We start from the raw sequence: 17994 nt of genomic DNA on the forward strand, positions 1-17994 counted from the left end.
GCCGACCCAAACCAGCCAATCAAATGGCATATTCTGTACCATATGATGTCATGCTTGGCATTTAAGTGGGGAGCTGGCTAAAGAAAGGGAGTTTGCTACTAAGGACCAAGCTGAGCATTGGGTGGTGAGAATATTGCATGCTGTGTATTCTTTTTATCAGTATTATTGTGGTTATTTTCTTCTCCCTTTGCCATTCTGTTAAACTGTTTTTATCACAACCCATGACTTTTGCCTTCTCCTTCTAATTTCCCCATCCCACTGGGGAGGGGGGAGGAGTGAGAGAGCAACTGCGTAGTCCTCAGTTGCCAACTGAGGCTAAACCACAACAGTAGGTCTGGAAGGTACGTGGACAAATCTATTTCTTTTGCATTTTGCGAGAAAAGTTTTGAACCCATGTGCTCAATAAACAAGTCAAGCAAACTTCTCTGTGAGAATCCAGTAACTCAGGGGACAGTTGCCTTTCCCTGGAGCTTGCTTACCAACAGCATGTGACAGATATGGGACTTGCCTGTAATAATTTATAAGTACCATATGTTGCCCTATTTTTTTAGGTTATTATGTTTATGGTATACATATGTTTGGTTACCCAACAAGGTATTGTCGAGATACAAATGGATAAAGAATGCATCAAAATGGCTCTAACCTCCCCCTCCAGAGCCATCTAGTCTCATTAGAGACTGCTGTTTGGGTTTGTTTGGCATCTGGGGAGCCTTCAAAATGAAGATGTTCAGAAATAGTGAAGATTCAATAGACAAAGAAGCAGAAAGAAGTGATGTGGTATTTTAAAAGATTGTTTTCTAGTGAAGGAAACACCACCAAACAAGCACAAGGAATAGACTTGGTAGGTGCCTGAAGAAGATCATCTTATCTAGGTCACCACTTTCACAAGCAAAAACTGCTCAATTCATATGCAGTAAATCAAATTGGGATTGAAGTGATGCATTGATCTATTAATGGTTTTTAATTAACTGAAAAGTAGCAAATTATATCTTCAGGATCTCTATCAGCAATGTACAGATAAGCCGCAATATTGGAGACTTAGGCAATGTGGGAAAGGATGTGGATGTTATCTACCTGGACTTTAGTAAGGCCTTTGACACTGTTCCCCATAGCATCTTCCTGGAGAAACTAGCTGCCCATGGTTTGGATGGGTGTACTCATTGCTGGATAAAGAACTGGCTGAATGGCTGAGCCCAGAGACTGGTAGTGAATAGAGTTAGACCCAGCTGGCAGCTGGTCACAAGTGGTGCCCCCAGGGCTCAGTTTTGGGTCCAGTCTTGTTTAATATTTTTATCAATGATCTGGATGAGGGGTTGAGTGCTCCCTCAGTAAGTATGCAGATGGCACCAAGTTGGGCAGGAGTGTCAACCTGCTTGATGGTAGGAAGGCTCTGCAGAGGGATCTGGACAGACTGGATCGATGGGCTGAGGCCAGCTGTATGAGTTTCAACAAGGCCAAATGCCAGGACTTGCACTTGTGTCACACCAACCCTGTGCAACGCTATAGGCTTGGGAGGAGTGGCTGGAGAGCTGCCCGGCAGAAAGACCTTGGGGTGCTGGTCGACAGCCAGCTGAACATGAGCCAGCAGTGTGCCCAAGTGGCCAAGAAGGCCAACGGCATCCTGGCTTGTATCAGGAGTAGTGTGGCCAGAAGGAGTAGAGAGGTGATCGTGCCCCTGTACTCGGCACTGGTGAAGCTGCATCTAGAGTACTGAGTTCCATTTTGGTTCCCTCACTAGAAGAAGGACATTGAGGTGCTGGAGTGTGTCCAGAGAAGGGCAACGAGGCTGGTGAGGGGTCTGGAGAACAAGTCTTATGAGGAGCAGCTGAGGTAGCTGGGGCTGTTTAGTCTGGAGAAGAGGAGGCTGAGGGGAGACCTTATTGCTCTCTACAACTACCTGAAAGGAGATTGTAGTGAGGCAGGTGTTGGTCTCTTCTCCCAAGTAACTAGCGATAGGATGAGAGGCAAAGGCCTTAAATTGCATCAGGGGAGGTTTAGATGGGATATTAGGAAAAATTTCATTACTGAAAGAGTGGTCAGACATTGGAATAGGCTGTCCAGGGAAGTGGAGGAGTCAGAATCCCTGAAGGTGTTCAAAAAAAGTGTAGATATGGCACTTTGGCATATGGTTTAGTAGGCGTGGTGGTGTTGGGTTGACGGTTGGACTTGATGATCCTAAAGGTCTTTTCCAACCTATGATTCTATGATTCTATACACCTAGAAATTTCTATGCATCTTTCTACAGCTATTTCTATAAAGTCTTGATCATATACACATACACACTCAGTCACACACACAACCCCACACGGAGCAACCACCTCTCTCTTCATGGAGAGCAGGTCCCTCTCCTTGCTTACCATTAAACCATGGGTGCTCCAGCTTCACAGCCAACTGTGCTGCCTTGACAACCTGCTAATCTACCTGCTGACGAGAAAACCACACACCCCAGGTGTGGGTACTTGTTGCCCCTGTGCTTTGAGCTCGTTAGTTGGGTGCAGGCTTTAAATGGTGCTCAGCCAGAAAGATGCTCTGTTGGGCCTTAGATGGAGGTTGTGAAGTTGATGGGACAACTTCAGATGGTGTCAAATGTGATTTGTCTGCTGCCCTGTCCCCATGACAAAGAGTGTCCCAAGTGTTATGTATTTTCATGCTTCTTTTAAACTCCTTTTCAAGATGACTCTATTGTTTAAAAACGCTTTGTAATTCCCCAGTTATGCTTTAATCCAGCTGGTTTTTGTCCTCCTCCTTCGTATGATCAGTGTCAGGCAAACACCTCCTGAGGTTATGGGCACTCCTTTTACACAGACTGTTTATGAGCACCCACACACACCACTGTGGGTGACACCTGGTGATCTTGCAGAAAGGCAGGAAACTCAGTAAGAGAAAGGTTTGTGTCAACTCGCTGAACAATATTTTTTCCTTTTAAAGTTTATTAATCCAGCTAAAAATGTAATTATGTATACATATGAACTATTATTATAATTTAAGCACTTTATTATCATTATACATATTAAATATTTATGTATATATTCATATATACACACAAAGAAATGTGGCAACCATAAATTCCGTTGAATTCAAACTTCTGAAGGGGAAAGGCCAGGCTGGAAGGGGCTTCGAGCAACCTGCCGTAGTGGAAGGTGTCCCCGTCCATGGCCGGGTGTTACAGACTAGCTGGTCTTCAAGGTTCCTTCCAAACAAAATCATTCTAATTTTTTATGAACAAGTAAAGTGAGATAAACCAGTTGAATCAGGAGAGTGAAATAAGCTGATACCAAGGTTATTAACCTCAAGTTAGAGTTTAAGATGCAAAGGCCGGAGGTGACCATTCTCAGAGGTACTAAAAAAGAGGACAGAGATATGCATAATCCTGGAACCACAGCATAACAAATCTTTCTAATATAGAGCAGGGTATAAAAGCCTTCTAGCATGAGGCTTGGTGTACACACGTGTGTGGAAGCAATGATCCGTTTAGGCCACAAAAGTTAAGGGAAGATCAAAGGCATAAACCTGGTAAATAAGTTCTTGAAGGCCACTTTGTGGAGTCAACGGTAGAGCCACTCATCTCCTGAGCTTTGGGCTTGCATCCTGCCTGCGGCTCCATACGTCTTTAGACAGCATGATCTCCAAGGATTAACAAGTAAAGTGGAGAACTGTAGGCAAGGAGGACAACATGACCAACACTGATGTTGCTTGACTACTGCAAAAATTACAGTAAGGGAGAATATTGTGTTCCAGTGGAAAATTCTGCAGTGCAACTGTGTGAGTGTTCACTACAGCTGTACTTCATCATAAAGTTTGCCTGATTATTGCAATCACTCTGAAGATCTCTTGAATGGCCGAGGTGACTCTATCATATCTGATTTGTGGCTAAGAGGCAATTTTGAAGTTTCTAGAACAAACAGGAAGGAAATGATGTTTATTTTAGGACTATGACTCAGCAATGGATCAGCAAAGCAAAAAATGCATTGATTCTTCTAGTCATCAGTGAAGCAAGAGGTGGGGTTTCACTAAAAAATTTAATTTTTGCCCTGGTCTTTTTTTCCTCTTTGCAGGTAATTTTCTTCTATTGATATCTTAGCATTGATCAAATACCAACGTAAATAATACAGCAGGGAAGGCAGTGTCCAAATTTCAAGATCTGAAATAATTCGATTGTAGAACACTCTTTGTTTGCTTGTAAAAACTCTGTCTTTTTTTATGCAGCCTTTAAGACTAGAATAAAAAAAAATATACAGCGATCTTATTAGCTTCTTTTAAAATCTTAAAGACTTTAATCTACATTATAGATTATATATCCTGCGCAAGATAAACAAGCAAGCAAAGCATATCCAAACTGTGTTATAGGATTTACATAATTAGAAAATACTTTTCTAGTTATCCAGTAAGAAGATCATAAAAGTGGTGTAAAAATAGAAACATGATTTAGATGAGAATGTTGCTGTTCGGTTTTGTAAGTCCATCTTTTGCAACGGAGGCCAAGGTGCATGAAGTGTGAATATTTTGGCTTGTCCAATTTGATGACCTCGCTGTTTCCAGTGTCCCATGCTTTGTGGCATTACACAATAATGTAAGGATGATACAATGTCCAATTCTTTAGAATTAGCTTTAATTTTAATTGCCTTGTGCCATCGTCATATAGCAAGTCTCCTTTTTGAAAGACTGCTTTCTCTGAGCCATCGCTATATTTATTTTTTCCCAAAATTCAAATAATAGACATCAGGATATTGGAAAGGTATGCAAACCTGCACATCTCAGAGTGTCAGCTGATCTCTGTCTTTTGCATAGACAAGAGGAGAAAAGACATTCTTATTGGTGTCATTACCCTTAACCTGTTTCCAGCACATTTTTTTTTACTTTCTTTGGTCCCGTTCATTGCTGAAGAAACATGACAGAGATGTTAATAACAACACAAATATTTTAATAGAAAGTTTTCAAAGATTAATTATTTCTATAAGATTAAATTCATTGTTCATAAGCTGCTCATTGCTAAGACTAGGGACACTGTATATAAAGTGAAATATGATTTCTAGTTATGGAACACATACAATATGACTGAACACATTTTCATTAGTGGTGTTGAACTAGGATTTTATTGAAGTCATACTCCGCTTTTAGGATATGGTGATAAAACAGCAGGTTAAGTTCATAAAAGCTCACAGGGAAAGTTTCCATAGCTCCAGTTTAATTCCCCAATTATTTTAAAATAGATCCTTTACTATTGCCAGGATCTTGTGAAAGCCATGCTTGTGGTACAGTTGTGTCTTAAATCTTTTCTGCAGACAACTTTAGGCGGTTTGCATTTTTACATTGGATATTTGGGGTATGTGCGTACAGAGCTTATTTGTGAGGTTTTTTAATCATCCAGACTCTTCTTTAGTGATCAGTCTGAGAACTATTCCATGATTTCATGCTGCAGCGATTGTTTAAAGATCTTTGCTAAATACATGGACCTGGTTAGAGTAACTGCAATTAGTAATTGATCATTGCTTCTAAAGGAATCACTTATGCATCTATTTTACAGCTGCTCTTGATATGATAGAGTTGCGTGAATGATCCTTGAAATCTTCATGTTGATCTTCCCCATTAAATTATCACTCTGCTTTTTTAATACTTAACACACTGTGTTGTCATAGTAGACAGATGTATTGCTCACAGATGGGCTGGAAGCGTGTTCTACAGTAACAAGGCTTTCCCCAATTTGTCATTAGGGAGTAATCAGGGAGGAAAGATTAACAAAGTTAGATTTAGTGCTTTGCTTGGGCATTGCAAATATGTGAAATCTATAGTGGTACCATTATCTGCAGAATTTATGATTTTTCTCCAGGAAATGAAAAAGAAATGAAGGTGAAGGCAATCACCTTGCATCAGCCCCCCAGACCAGTTTCAGATGGCATTATTTGGGTTTTCATCTAGTGAGCAGCCCCATTTCCCTGTTCCCAAGACTCACCTAGTTTGATTGCTTTTGAATCTGCACTCAGTAGCCGAAACCTGACTGTTTTAGCACTCGGAATGAGACTTGGCAACTTTTGCACATTACCGCTCCGTGTCTAACATCCATGTTAAGCTCACGATTAGCATGGCATAGGCCATCTATGAAATTTTAAGTGCTAGTTGGCAGCAAGATAATCAAAATTTGGCTCACGGTTCTTATCTTTGACACACAGAATAACGAAGTGATTACAGAAAAACAGTGTTATATTTAGAGAAGGAAGGAGGGCTTATTTCTATGTCTGAAGCCTCAAAATTGTAACAGCAGGTCTTATCCCAGTGGAAGAGCAGTCTCAGAACAGATGGACTATAGCAGTGCTCTGATCTGTGTTGGGCAGTAAGTGGAACAGATTTCAAAGATGCAAAGACAAGACTGACTAAAGAGGTGTTTGAGCCATAAACATAAAATGATAGTGTCAGTCATAAGGAAAAATATCTGTTACTTAGATATTTAGACTTTGCATTTACAGAGAAACCCTACTGTGTCTATTCAACCTACCTTCTATTCTTTTTACATAGAAGTGCTCAAAGTGAAAAAAACAAAATTTAAGCAACAGCATTTACAGTTCTACAGAAAAAGCTGTTTTTCCTATTACGGGAATGTGAGAAAATACATGTTTCAGAGTAACCACAAAATGTTTGAGTGCTATATCGTCCTCATCAGCATCAAAGCAATTCCTGCCCAGGGGATCGTTGTGAAGGACAAGAAAATTGTGTGTATGATAAAACCAACCAAAAAAGTCAATGTTAAATCACAGAATCACAGAATAGTAGGGGTTGGAAGGGACCTCTGTGGGTCATCTAGTCCAACCCCCCTGCTGAAGCAGGGTCACCTACAGTAGGCTGCACAGGACCTTGTCCAGGCGGGTCTTGAATATCTCCAGAGAAGGAGACTCCACAACCTCCCTGGGCAGCCTGTTCCAGTGCTCCGTCACCCTCAGAGTGAAGAAGTTCTTCCTCATGTTCAGACGGAACTTCCTGTGCCTCAGTTTGTGCCCAAAATGTTATGTGAAGAACTGGTACCAAGCCTATCCATGTCAGACAGAGCCTTTGTAAGAGATTTATTTCTTCCTAGACTTTAGTCTTATGTTTAAAAAAAAAATACATCTTTTATAGCTAGTGCAGCATTAATGCACTTCAATGTTTCATATCTTGCTAAAAGATGTATGAAAGGGTGTGGGATGTGTATCATAGAATTCCTTGGGCATTTTGTACACTATACACAGAAGAAAAGTTTCAAATGGAAATATCTGCTCTTCCTTAATGACACCTAAGGTATGACTGTCATTTGAGAACAAATCCAAATAAAAGCATGCAAATCCCTCTCAGCCCTAACATTTATAGGGTGCTTTATTGATAGAGAATTTCAGTAGGGTTCACATTGAATCCTTTTGATTCCTGGGTCATTTCTTCTGCATGCAAAGGTTGTTTGACACTTCCAGAACCACACACTCTGGAGCCAATATCATAACAAATCTGAAGGGAATGCTCCTAGTTTTCCAGCTGCTGGAGTGGATTTCCCACCCGGGTGTCCAACAGTTTAGTGTGAATTTACACAAAGATAAACAAGTTTGAGAAGAATTCTTATGACTTGAAGATAGAGCATTAGGGAGTGGTCTTAAAAACATCAATAACTCTACTGATCGTGAGTGGCGTGGGTCTCCTTATAGATACATTCCAACGTTGAATTTTGTCTGTCTGATTTGCAAATGTGACACCATTTTCTAAAACTATGATAAATTTCTAATATGCATGATCTAAAGCTTGGTCTCAGTCATTCATTTTCCCATTTGATTGGTACTCACTCACGTATTTCTATACCTGTCATCCAATTTAAGAAGAACTAAAGGAACCTGTTTATTCATACAATAGGTAAAATAATGCAAATGATTCACAAATATTTTAGTGAATGTTAGGTATGAGTGTGGCATGCTAAATTTTAGCAGGTGCTGTGCTTTGATTTTCATGAATACACAACAGCCACTGGGTACTTCTGAAGTAGCATGGGTGTCCAAAAACTGTCTGACTCAATGAATATTTTGTACTTGAAGCATATTGTTAATTATTAATTTCATGTGTCATCAGTGATGAGAAACAAAATGACAGGACATGTAATACTAAATGATGTAACACACAGCATGATCAAATCTCTTAGTTTCTCAAACAGTTGGCTTTTCTGCATTTCTGCAAGTCTTCTTGGCTCATATAACTTCATGTCACCTCCCAGAAGCTGGAGGACAACAAATGTTTGCCTTCACTTCTCTGGTTTGGGAGCTAATAAGTGGCTGCTAGCAAGTGAAGCTAGTGAATCCCTGGCTAACATAAATATTTGCAGAAAGAAATTGCTTCCTGAACTGACTACCCCAGCCTGGGAGAATTGGTCTTCTGTTGACGCTTCACTCCATCAGGCCCTGGGATATCTTCCTTGGTACCTCCAATCTCATAACCCATAGGTGAAGGAACTCCTTCTCCCACGTCATTCTGGTCCAGTTTACTCCAAAAGATGTCTGCCATGCAAAACCCAAGTGGAGGCTGCTGGGAGCATCATTTATATGACACAAAATCCTTTGAAACAGTAGCTCAGAGGAGTGATCTTTCCAATTCATCTCAGCTGCTGGCTGAGTGTCTCAGCAAAATAATCAGATAGAAATAGCCCCTGGCCAAAAGTCATAGGAAAAATGCCACTCTGTCGAGAGTTAGGATCTGCCTCCTCTACTCCATCTCTGCCTGCTCACAAGGTGATGGATTTGAAGGACCCAATGACAGAAGGCTTGAACTGCAGCTTCTCCTTGTAGCAGTCCCCATACCAGCCTTTTTTACTGTCACCTGACCTCTGTAATCTGTGCTATTCATCTCCCACATGGCTGTTTGTTCCACCATTAATCATTTTACTGTCCAGCTGATGAAATTACCTGAAACTCCAGCTTACATTTCCCACGAATTTGTAAGTGCTGAAACCCCAGTTTCCTGCCTAATTGTTGATGCTTCTGGCACCCCCCCGAAAGTTCTATAATTATCTTATGCATTTTTAATTGAAAAAAATCTGTACCCTCTAGAAAGAAGAAATTTTTAAAGACTAATAACCTAAAATAAACTTAAATTAAATAAGACAGAGGGGCTTTACTGCCTGTATTGTTTATATTTAATGAAAGAGAACACATTTCCTTCATCTGTCTGAATCAAACACAATCTCCTGTCTCTTGCATTGGACTATTGCAGAATTTAGGTCAAGTATATCAAGCAGTAAACGGGGCTTTTCAAATAATCACATGGAATATCTCACGAGAAATAGCCCATAGTAGTCGCATTAATCAACTTAGCTATTGTTTGGCTTCAGTTGTAATGCAGTAGATCTCAGGGTTCCCAATACACCACATGCTGTGCAGAGGTGCAAGAAAAACAAGTCCCTGTTCCAAAAGTTTTAGTGTTAACAGTACGGCCAAACATAAGTGGAGAAGTTTGGCAATGTAACCAAGAGGTGCAAGACAGAAAGTTTCCCAAGGAAATTAAGGTTTCTTCACTGCTAAGTGGGACTTGCTAGAATTTGACAAGCTCAAGTTTTATATTCTCCTGTGTTAAAATTCATATCCATGCAGTGGGTTTTGAGGTCCCAATTCCATGGGTCAGGCACGACCAACACTGCATGCTGCTGGGTGGGTGTTCATGGATCAGCTCCCCTCCCACTGTTGGGTGTCTGCGTTTGCCATGAAGCAGGATGCTGCAGCAGCAGAGCTCCTGGACCAGAGCTGGCTTGGATGAGGCATATCAGAGGGAGGTTGGATCTGCCTGGCCTTGTCTGTGTAAACACATCCTCAGATACAGTAAAAATGCAAACTAGACATCTCTCATGTCTGATTGCTGCAAGTGACACTAAAAATATCTTAGCATCATAGGCAAAATTGAACTTTATCTCTTCCTGGCTTAAGGATGAGAGTCTGAAATCTTGTCCTTCTGCCCCAGAGAGGCCTGCAGGACTGAGACAGGGAGGAAAAAAAGCTACAAGATATGGAGTGTCTGCTCCTGCTTCCTGTTAGCCAGATTAAGCAGCAGCCATGGAAGGCCCAAATACTCTGTATCTTTCATTTTACAGCAGCAGTATTTGCCAGTCTAGGCTGCTAGGGCTTTGGCATGGTCAAAATAAGTGGTGGAGTCATGATTATTTTGCTGTCTCTGGTCATTCTACTGTCCTTCACAGTTGATTAGATGGTCTGTGTTTGGAGCTGGCCCTAGTCAGCTTATTAGGAACAAACCCAGTTGTGTGGGGCTTTTTTTCAAGAAAAAACAAAAAGAAAAAAAACAAAATAACTGACATCTCTCAACAGTTGCATTTACAAACGTTTAACAATTTGCCACAAACCCCATCACATCTCTTGTTTTTACAAAACAGGTTAATTATTATCTATTGCACAGTTGCTTAAACCCTCCAGTAACCGAAAAAAGTACCCCAGTGTCCACCAAGGTGTAAACTGCACGTCATGCTAAAAGACTCTGCCAGGTCAAATAGTGTAGTATTAGGAGATTTATTCCAGCAGAGAACATTACTCGTGTGTCCTGCTAGAACTAATGCCAAGGTCTCCTACACTTCCCAGCTCCCCCTAAAGGGAGATGTTCTGGTAAAATCAGATTTTGTAACCACTTTCTTTAACCTCTAGATTGGTAAGAACTGTAAAATACTCCTCTCAGTTTGTTTCTGATGCCAGTTTATGCCCTGATTTTTAAAACAATTAATGAAGTAGTCTGCAGGTGTATCAAAGAGGAGATGCTTGTAGATGTATCCCCACGACAGCTACACTTTTTTGGGCAATGTAGATTGCAAACAGCAGACCACAGTGCCACAGTATGTTTGAGCTACGCACAGAGGGTACTTAGTTATGTGATCCAGTTACAGACGGCACAACAGAGGCATGCAGGAAAACCCAGAATCTGATCAACATTATGAAATCCTCCAGAGCCTTTATGTTTACAAGAAACCCTGCACTAGAAGAGTGGTGTGGCACTGATTCTCTGTTTTAGCCAACAGAAACAGGGAAACAACAAAATATAAAATTCCCAAATGGGAGAGCATGCCCTGAGCAGATTTCGTATCACTGAAATGGAGATGTGCCAGCCATTCTGTAAAATTCATCATGAATATTAAAACTGTTATCAGTGTTACGTGACAGTTCTAATATGACTTGATGGGTAGCAATATAAAACATCACATAGGTCATTATGATTAAGGCAGGTGGTGGTAATCTTTAATGGAGATGCAGAAACTGCAGCTAGGGTAATAATGCCAAACCAAATTATCAGAAAGGATAACTCGTATCCATTGCTCTCCTCGCTACATTTGACCCTGTTTACCTCTCCTCTAGTTCATCTCTGTGCCTGGATTCGCTGAAGGTCTTATTTCCAAACTCCAGCTCTTTTAGAAAGGCATATCTAAGTCTGAGGATATCTTACTTCGTCATCTGTGTTAACACATGGTGGCCTGCTGAAGTGTCTGCCAGGTCTTCCCTGTGTTCACACTTTATTATCTCCATGTACTTTCCAGGACAACAGAGACTGTTTCAATACCAGCCGAGTCCCGCTCCATTTCTGAAGCAGTGGAGCATGGACTCCCTCTAGCCTCTCTCTTGTTTTCTGCAGCAGAAACACATTGGTTCAGCTTCCCTGATTTTTCAGATCTTGCTTGGTTCATTTTCCAGCCTGCACCATACTGACCCCTTTGCTAGCTTCAGGCAGCCTCTTGCAAGAAGTGGGTTTCCAGGTCAAAACACAGCTCTTGCTGGCAATGAAAAGTAGAAGACTTTCTAGAGATACGCCATCTTTTACAGCATTATGCTTTTTTGGAGTTACTCCCTCAAGGCCTGGATCTGGCCAACATGCGAGCACTCACCGTGGCACATTAACAGGATGGGCAGCCCAGCGTTTCATCCTTTGTGAATGCTGAAGGCATTACTCAAAGCTGAGTATCTCTAAACAGCTGAGCCTTTTGGTTAGGAGAGATGTGCCACACTAGCTCAATTCTAAGCTCAATTAGCTTATAAAAATACCAGAATGGCTTCCATGGCTGCCTGGGGAGCATAGGTTTTTGGCTTGGACAAAGTGCTGAGCAGAGGAAGAGAGAGTGAATTTGACTCTCTCATCTCCCTCACCCTGTGTAGGAGTAGGTTAGCAGAAGCAGAAAAAGACACACGGAGGTGTACAGCCCTTGCGGGGAGGAATTGTGCCCTTGGGCAAGTGATGGCACAGTTTACCTCCCCAGCATCCCCAGACAATCCTGGTGCACTGAGGTGCGTTGTGTTAAACTGTCTTGTCTGGTTACACAAGGGTGGTGCCTGAGACAGGCAAAGCCATAAGCTGCAAGGTGAGCACCGGGAGCATCTCAAAGCTACACCAAAATGCAGGCAATTCCCAGTGCCAGATTCAATCCAAAGCACAGCAGTGTTCACACAACTGACCAAACACAAGAGGTGCCCTGGGACAATGAGGAATGTTTCTGGGTTTTGCATAGGAGAGCATCATTTACGGACTTTGCCTATTTGCATTCAGTTTTAGCATCACGGACACGTGCAGAGATAAAGCAAAATGCAGTTTTGAACGGGGAGACCCAGCGCTCTGTGCCTGGGTGCTGAAGAGTGAGATCTTGGGGTGTCCAGTTTACATCCTTATGGGTCTGCAAGGAGTCTCACCCCTTGGAGTGAACAGCAGAGATGTTTCCACTGCTCAACGCTTATAACTAGGCCACTTATTTAGTTACTCTAATTCCAGTTGAGACGTTTAATTTTAGGAACTCAATATCTTGAACATTTTGTCCAAAGTGTCCAAACCCAGCTGCTAACTGTGGTTTTAAAACACTTATTTCACGTTTTTTTCAGGAGCTCCAAATGTGCAGACATTTGGCTTCAAAATTGTTGTGTGTGCAAATTTAAAAATACAGCCCTTGTCAGGTTGCTTATGCAACAGCTGATGCCCATGTTGCTATGGTTAGTGTATGCTTTGGGTGAAGGCTGTGGTAACTTGTCACATATGGTATTCTTGCAGAGCTGTGCTCAAGAATTGCATATTAAATCACAGATTCAAGAGAATTTAGCCTGGCTCTACAAGGAACAGAATACGCAAGTGCTTGGACTAAATTGTCTTTATCCCAGGGTAACTTCCCAATTAGTTCATGAAAAATTTAACCATGTAACACCGGCTCCTGCTTCTAGTGTTGGTAACAGAGTGCAGAGTGAAATGACAAATGCTCTGTGCAAAAGCAAATGGAGATCTCGTGGTGGTGTGGAGATATCATAACACAGCATATATATTTTACAAGGTGATACAAAAGAAAGTCACAGTAGGAATCTTTATTTTTGGAGTTGTGTAAAAACTAACGGCATGGCAATGAAACTACACGGTTCAGAAAGAACAGCAAGACCTTCACGGAACATATGTGTGCCATTTCTATGAACATCACTTATTTATGTTTCTTCTGTGTTTTCTTTGTTCTGTACAAATGTCTGCTGGGCGCAAACTGAATTAAGTTGTGCCAGTTCTGATTTTTCCTAAAGAATGGGTGCTTAAGCATTACTTTGCTTGAATACCTTTTCCTGTAAGCAGTGCATGTGCATCAATTTTTATTAAAATAATATTTTTTTTTCCCAGATTTAGTCAACAGTGAAATAAATAAACAAATTTTTAAAAAAACACAAAATGATAGTTCAGTTGTAAAAAATACCTTCAAAGAGGAAGCTAATAAATCATTGTCTTTCTGAATTAGCACACTGCAACTGAGGATAAAAATGTATTAGTGTACTTTTTCTGAAAAAGCTGCAGAAGGGCAAGTACTGAACAATGATACAGAATATGATTAAAACTACAGCATTAGTTACAAAGGACCCCATTGCAGCAATGGTTGGGAAACTCTGCTCTGTGTGAAACTCTTGCTATAATTAAAATCACATTAGTTTTTTAAAATGTCGCTAGTCTTAATTCTGTATAGTAATTTCAGAAACAGTATAAAAAGTGACATAAAAGTTCACTGTGGAAATTCTATCCGTACTGTGGGTATAAGACATGTGGTTTGTTTCCATGTTAGAAACATGTCAGAAACACAATTCTGTCTAAAGAACCTTATTTTTTTCTATAAAAGTAACATTAGCACTGGAAAACATATGGTGCTTTAAAGTACGGAAAGTCATTTCCATACATCCTGTAGCTCTGATTATGATACTGCAACACACAACTGGAAGACACTAAGATATGGTGATTTTGTTCGCCTTTGAACTGGGGGTGTCTAAACAGGGCTGCTCCTGTGTAACCCTGTGTTTGCACAGAATTAACTACACGATGATGGACTAAGGGGGAGGAGAGAGTCCAACTGAAGCTATAACAGAGTAAAAAGTGGAAGTTCTTGCCCTGATGAAAATAGAGACGAGTTTCAATGAAGTGACTCAGGGTATGTGGTTAGATGGTTGTAACCCTGACATAGGATAGAATCATAGCATCATTTAGGTTGGAAAAGACATTTAAGATTATCAAGTCCAACTGTAAATGAGCTGCCACAAGTCGTGTAGGTTCGTCAGGAGTAGCTGAGGTTTCCTCAGGAGCTGCGGCTCACTGATAGATCCCGTATTGCAGTAGCCTAAGGTAGCTGCTGCTGCACCACACGTTTTCTGAGTGCCAATGAAGACACCAGTTTTGATAGAAAATGCATTGCTGGAAAGGTCTTCAATCTATTACCGAAGGTTTTATGTAAAACAGCCTTCTCTAGCATTCATTGTGCATGCTAATAAATTGCATGTGCTATAATAGAAGTCATAAAAAAATTACAGTAGGAGCAAATTAGGAAACAAATGAATGGTTAGGGTTCACAAAGAATGAGCAGGAAAATTTTGACCAACATTAAATTTGAGTTCTCTACTTTTAATGTATTGAGATTTGCTCCCTGTGTGATTGTTAAAAACAGTAAATGAAAATGTTACTATGAATTTGAAATATTTTACATCACTATGTCATGTTTCTTAAACTGTGTCAAATGCATTAACCTCTATTTGAATTTATAGCAGACCTGGAATTGAAACAGAAACTAGAAATAATCTCTGAGAACAGGGATTTGTAACACAGAAATGGAATTCTAACTTGTGAAAAAATGCCATATAGAATTTTGCCAACCTTTGTTGGCAGATTTTGGCTGGGAAGTCCCTTTCCAGAGTCTGTGCCTTAAGTGAGGCATTCATATGGCATTGAACTCCTAGTCCTGTCAGTTCTGTGTGATATGTGAGAAGAGTGGCTTCGATGCACACAAGATCAAATCTTAGACATTTATTTGAGCACTGTAGATGTCTGAAGTTAATTTAACGATGAACATGTGAAATTTATGCAGCAAGGCTCACATGCAGACTATTTACTTTGATGGCAGCAGTATAAAAACTGTAGCAAATGGACCTAAATCTGTTAGAGGAGATATTGTTTTGTTCCTATTAGAGTAATGGGAGATATTTTGTCATAGATGCATATTAACTAACTGCTCATAGGTTTTTCCACTGGCTTGTGATCTAGATTCTCTATTTCCAAGCACAAATGAGGAAACCACATACAAAAGAAAATTTTCTTCTGCAAATTTTAACAATAGTGACAGGCATTTTTCCTTTTTGATGAGTGATGAAATCCACATGTCGATGGGGTTACCTGGAATTCATTCCAGTGCCTCTTCTTCTGCTTCATTTTACAGCATGAGCGTATGGACAGAGGCCGTGGTCTGTGGTGAAGGCAGAGTGCTTGATATTTGCAGCAAAAAGAAATGCACTTGCTCAGAAACAATATTTATTAGCCTAAGTGGAGCGCAGCATTAATCTGCGTATAGTGCTGCGTTGTGCTTTGTACACATATTGTACATGTGTGTAACAGCAAGAATTGAAAGTGGGGGTGTGCAGCAGAGGGGGGGATCAGTCTGCCATGGAAGAGACGCTGGTGCCAAGAGGTGCAGAAGAAGAGCTATTCTGCAGGAGTGAGTGGGAGGAGGAGGTACGGTACAGCAGGCTGGGAATAATCAGGCTACAGCTGAAACACTTGGTAATTAACAAACAGGCTGGAGAAAACTTCACGAAATCTGCTTTTCCTTTCATCTGCTTTTTGATTTTTTTAAATCAGATTAAACTGAAAGTGCGCTTTATTAAAGGCTGCTTAAGGGATTGTCTGCAAATAGCTGGAAGAACATCCAGTTGCCCTTTAGTGCTGCTGATGGTTACTTAGGCTAAAATATGCAAAAATAGTAAGTTTCAACTGTCATTGTTGCACATAAAATACTCTGATCTAGTTTATTTCGTTATCACAAGCTTATTAAATTGCTTATTAAAAATTAAACCAAGGTTTCAGCGTTTTCCCACTGTTGGGTGCATTTTTTCCTTTTTCCAAGCTGACTATAATTTTATTTCTAGTTTCTTCAGGCCTCTTTTTATTCTGTCTTTGTTTATGAATATTTATAGCAGCTCCCAAAGATTAATTTTGTTTATATGGCTTAAATGCCACTTCCAGGTGCAATTAACAAAGGGACTTGGTAAGACTGAACTCAATACCGAGCCAGGTTTACTTCACTAACCTTCTCCCAAGATATGGCACGTTGCCCATCATCTTTGCATTAGATACGTACTGTAATGACTTATTTAGATTATACGCTGTGGTGTTCATGGTGCAAGCTAAGCTGACATGAAACGCCATATGCATTTACCAGACCTGAGTGCCAGAGCTACCCTCAGCCTAACCCTGACACAACAGGGCTACATGGAAACGTGGGTTTAGTCTACTAAATTAATTATGTTTCGTTATGGACATATGAAAACTAGGCTATAGGAATGTGCTGGAGAGAGCCCAACTATGGGAGATCCTGTCGACATGCCAGTGCAGTTAAAGTGCTGGAAGTAAAAAAAAGTGGATAGTGGAGGTTTGGAAGATGGAAAGCAGAAGAGAGCAGAAGGGAGGAATAAATGGGAAGGACACTGAAAAAGCACATAGTAGAGGTAATAAATGTAGCAAGGAGCAAAACAGAGCTTCTTCATGAAAACCCCTGTATCAGCATCCGTAATTTACAATAAATGGGAATTTACCACTCTTTTAAAAATGCTATGGGCTCCCACCAGAGGCTGCACAGAAAAGCCCCAGACAGTTTATTTCAGCATGGTAAACCAGCTGTATCAATGGACAGCAGTGGGAGAGCTCGTGCCGGGAGCCGGAAGGATGGTCCTTTGTGTACACTGTCGCACCGTGCATTTATTGCGGTGTCTCTCCCCTCTGGGAGATGACACCCATGTCACAGAGCTAGGTGTCTAAACCTGGTTTTCTCCTTTCCCTGAGGCAGGCCAATGTATTATTTAATATTTTGGATTACATTTTTTTCTTCTTGCAATACTTCCTTCTCATCTTCCCTTGTTCTTCCTTGGTCTGTTCTCGCTGACTGTGATGGGAGCAATGAGAAAGCTCACTGAAGTGAGGTGGACCTCTCGCCACTCGCATCTCTTCTGTGAGGCGATAAACTGCTGTCCTGGTACTCAGTGCCCTCTTTGAAGCTGCGAGTATCAGAGCTCTGCTCTGAGGAGATCCTCACTCTTTTTAAGGCCAGCCCTAAGGAGGACATTGAAAATTAACCTCCAGAGCTTGAATTTGATGTGATGTTGTGTAGGAGGCTGGAGTCTGGAATACAGCATTAGGGAGATAAAGTCATTGTCACTGAAGATGTTAAGCCCAGAACTCTTTCATATGATACAGTGTTATGTCTTGGTGAAAAAGAAGAAAAAACATTGGGAGTGGGGAATGAAGGTGAAAGACAGGACTAACCAGGTGCCTAGCTGAAGTAGTTGGACTAGCTAGTAGCTGAAGGGTTGGAGATGATCTTTAAAGGTCCCTTCCAAACCAAACCATTCTATGGTTGTAGAAGCAATAATTCAAGTCGTTGGGTACCATTTTTGCAAAATGGTCCTGGGTTCCCCTTAGGGCAGGATAAATATTAAATCCGCAGTGCAGTTTTCATATCACAATCACCTG

General features: G+C 40.9%; 1 protein-coding gene across 16 annotated transcripts in view; it reads left to right on the forward strand.

Moving 5' to 3' along the window:
• Positions 1–17994, forward strand: part of DLG2 (discs large MAGUK scaffold protein 2) — a 1094951-nt gene that overhangs the window by 341896 nt on the left and 735061 nt on the right. The window lies entirely within an intron of this gene.

This window comes from Opisthocomus hoazin, chromosome 1, assembly GCF_030867145.1.
Source record: "Opisthocomus hoazin isolate bOpiHoa1 chromosome 1, bOpiHoa1.hap1, whole genome shotgun sequence".
NCBI lineage: Eukaryota > Metazoa > Chordata > Aves > Opisthocomiformes > Opisthocomidae > Opisthocomus > Opisthocomus hoazin.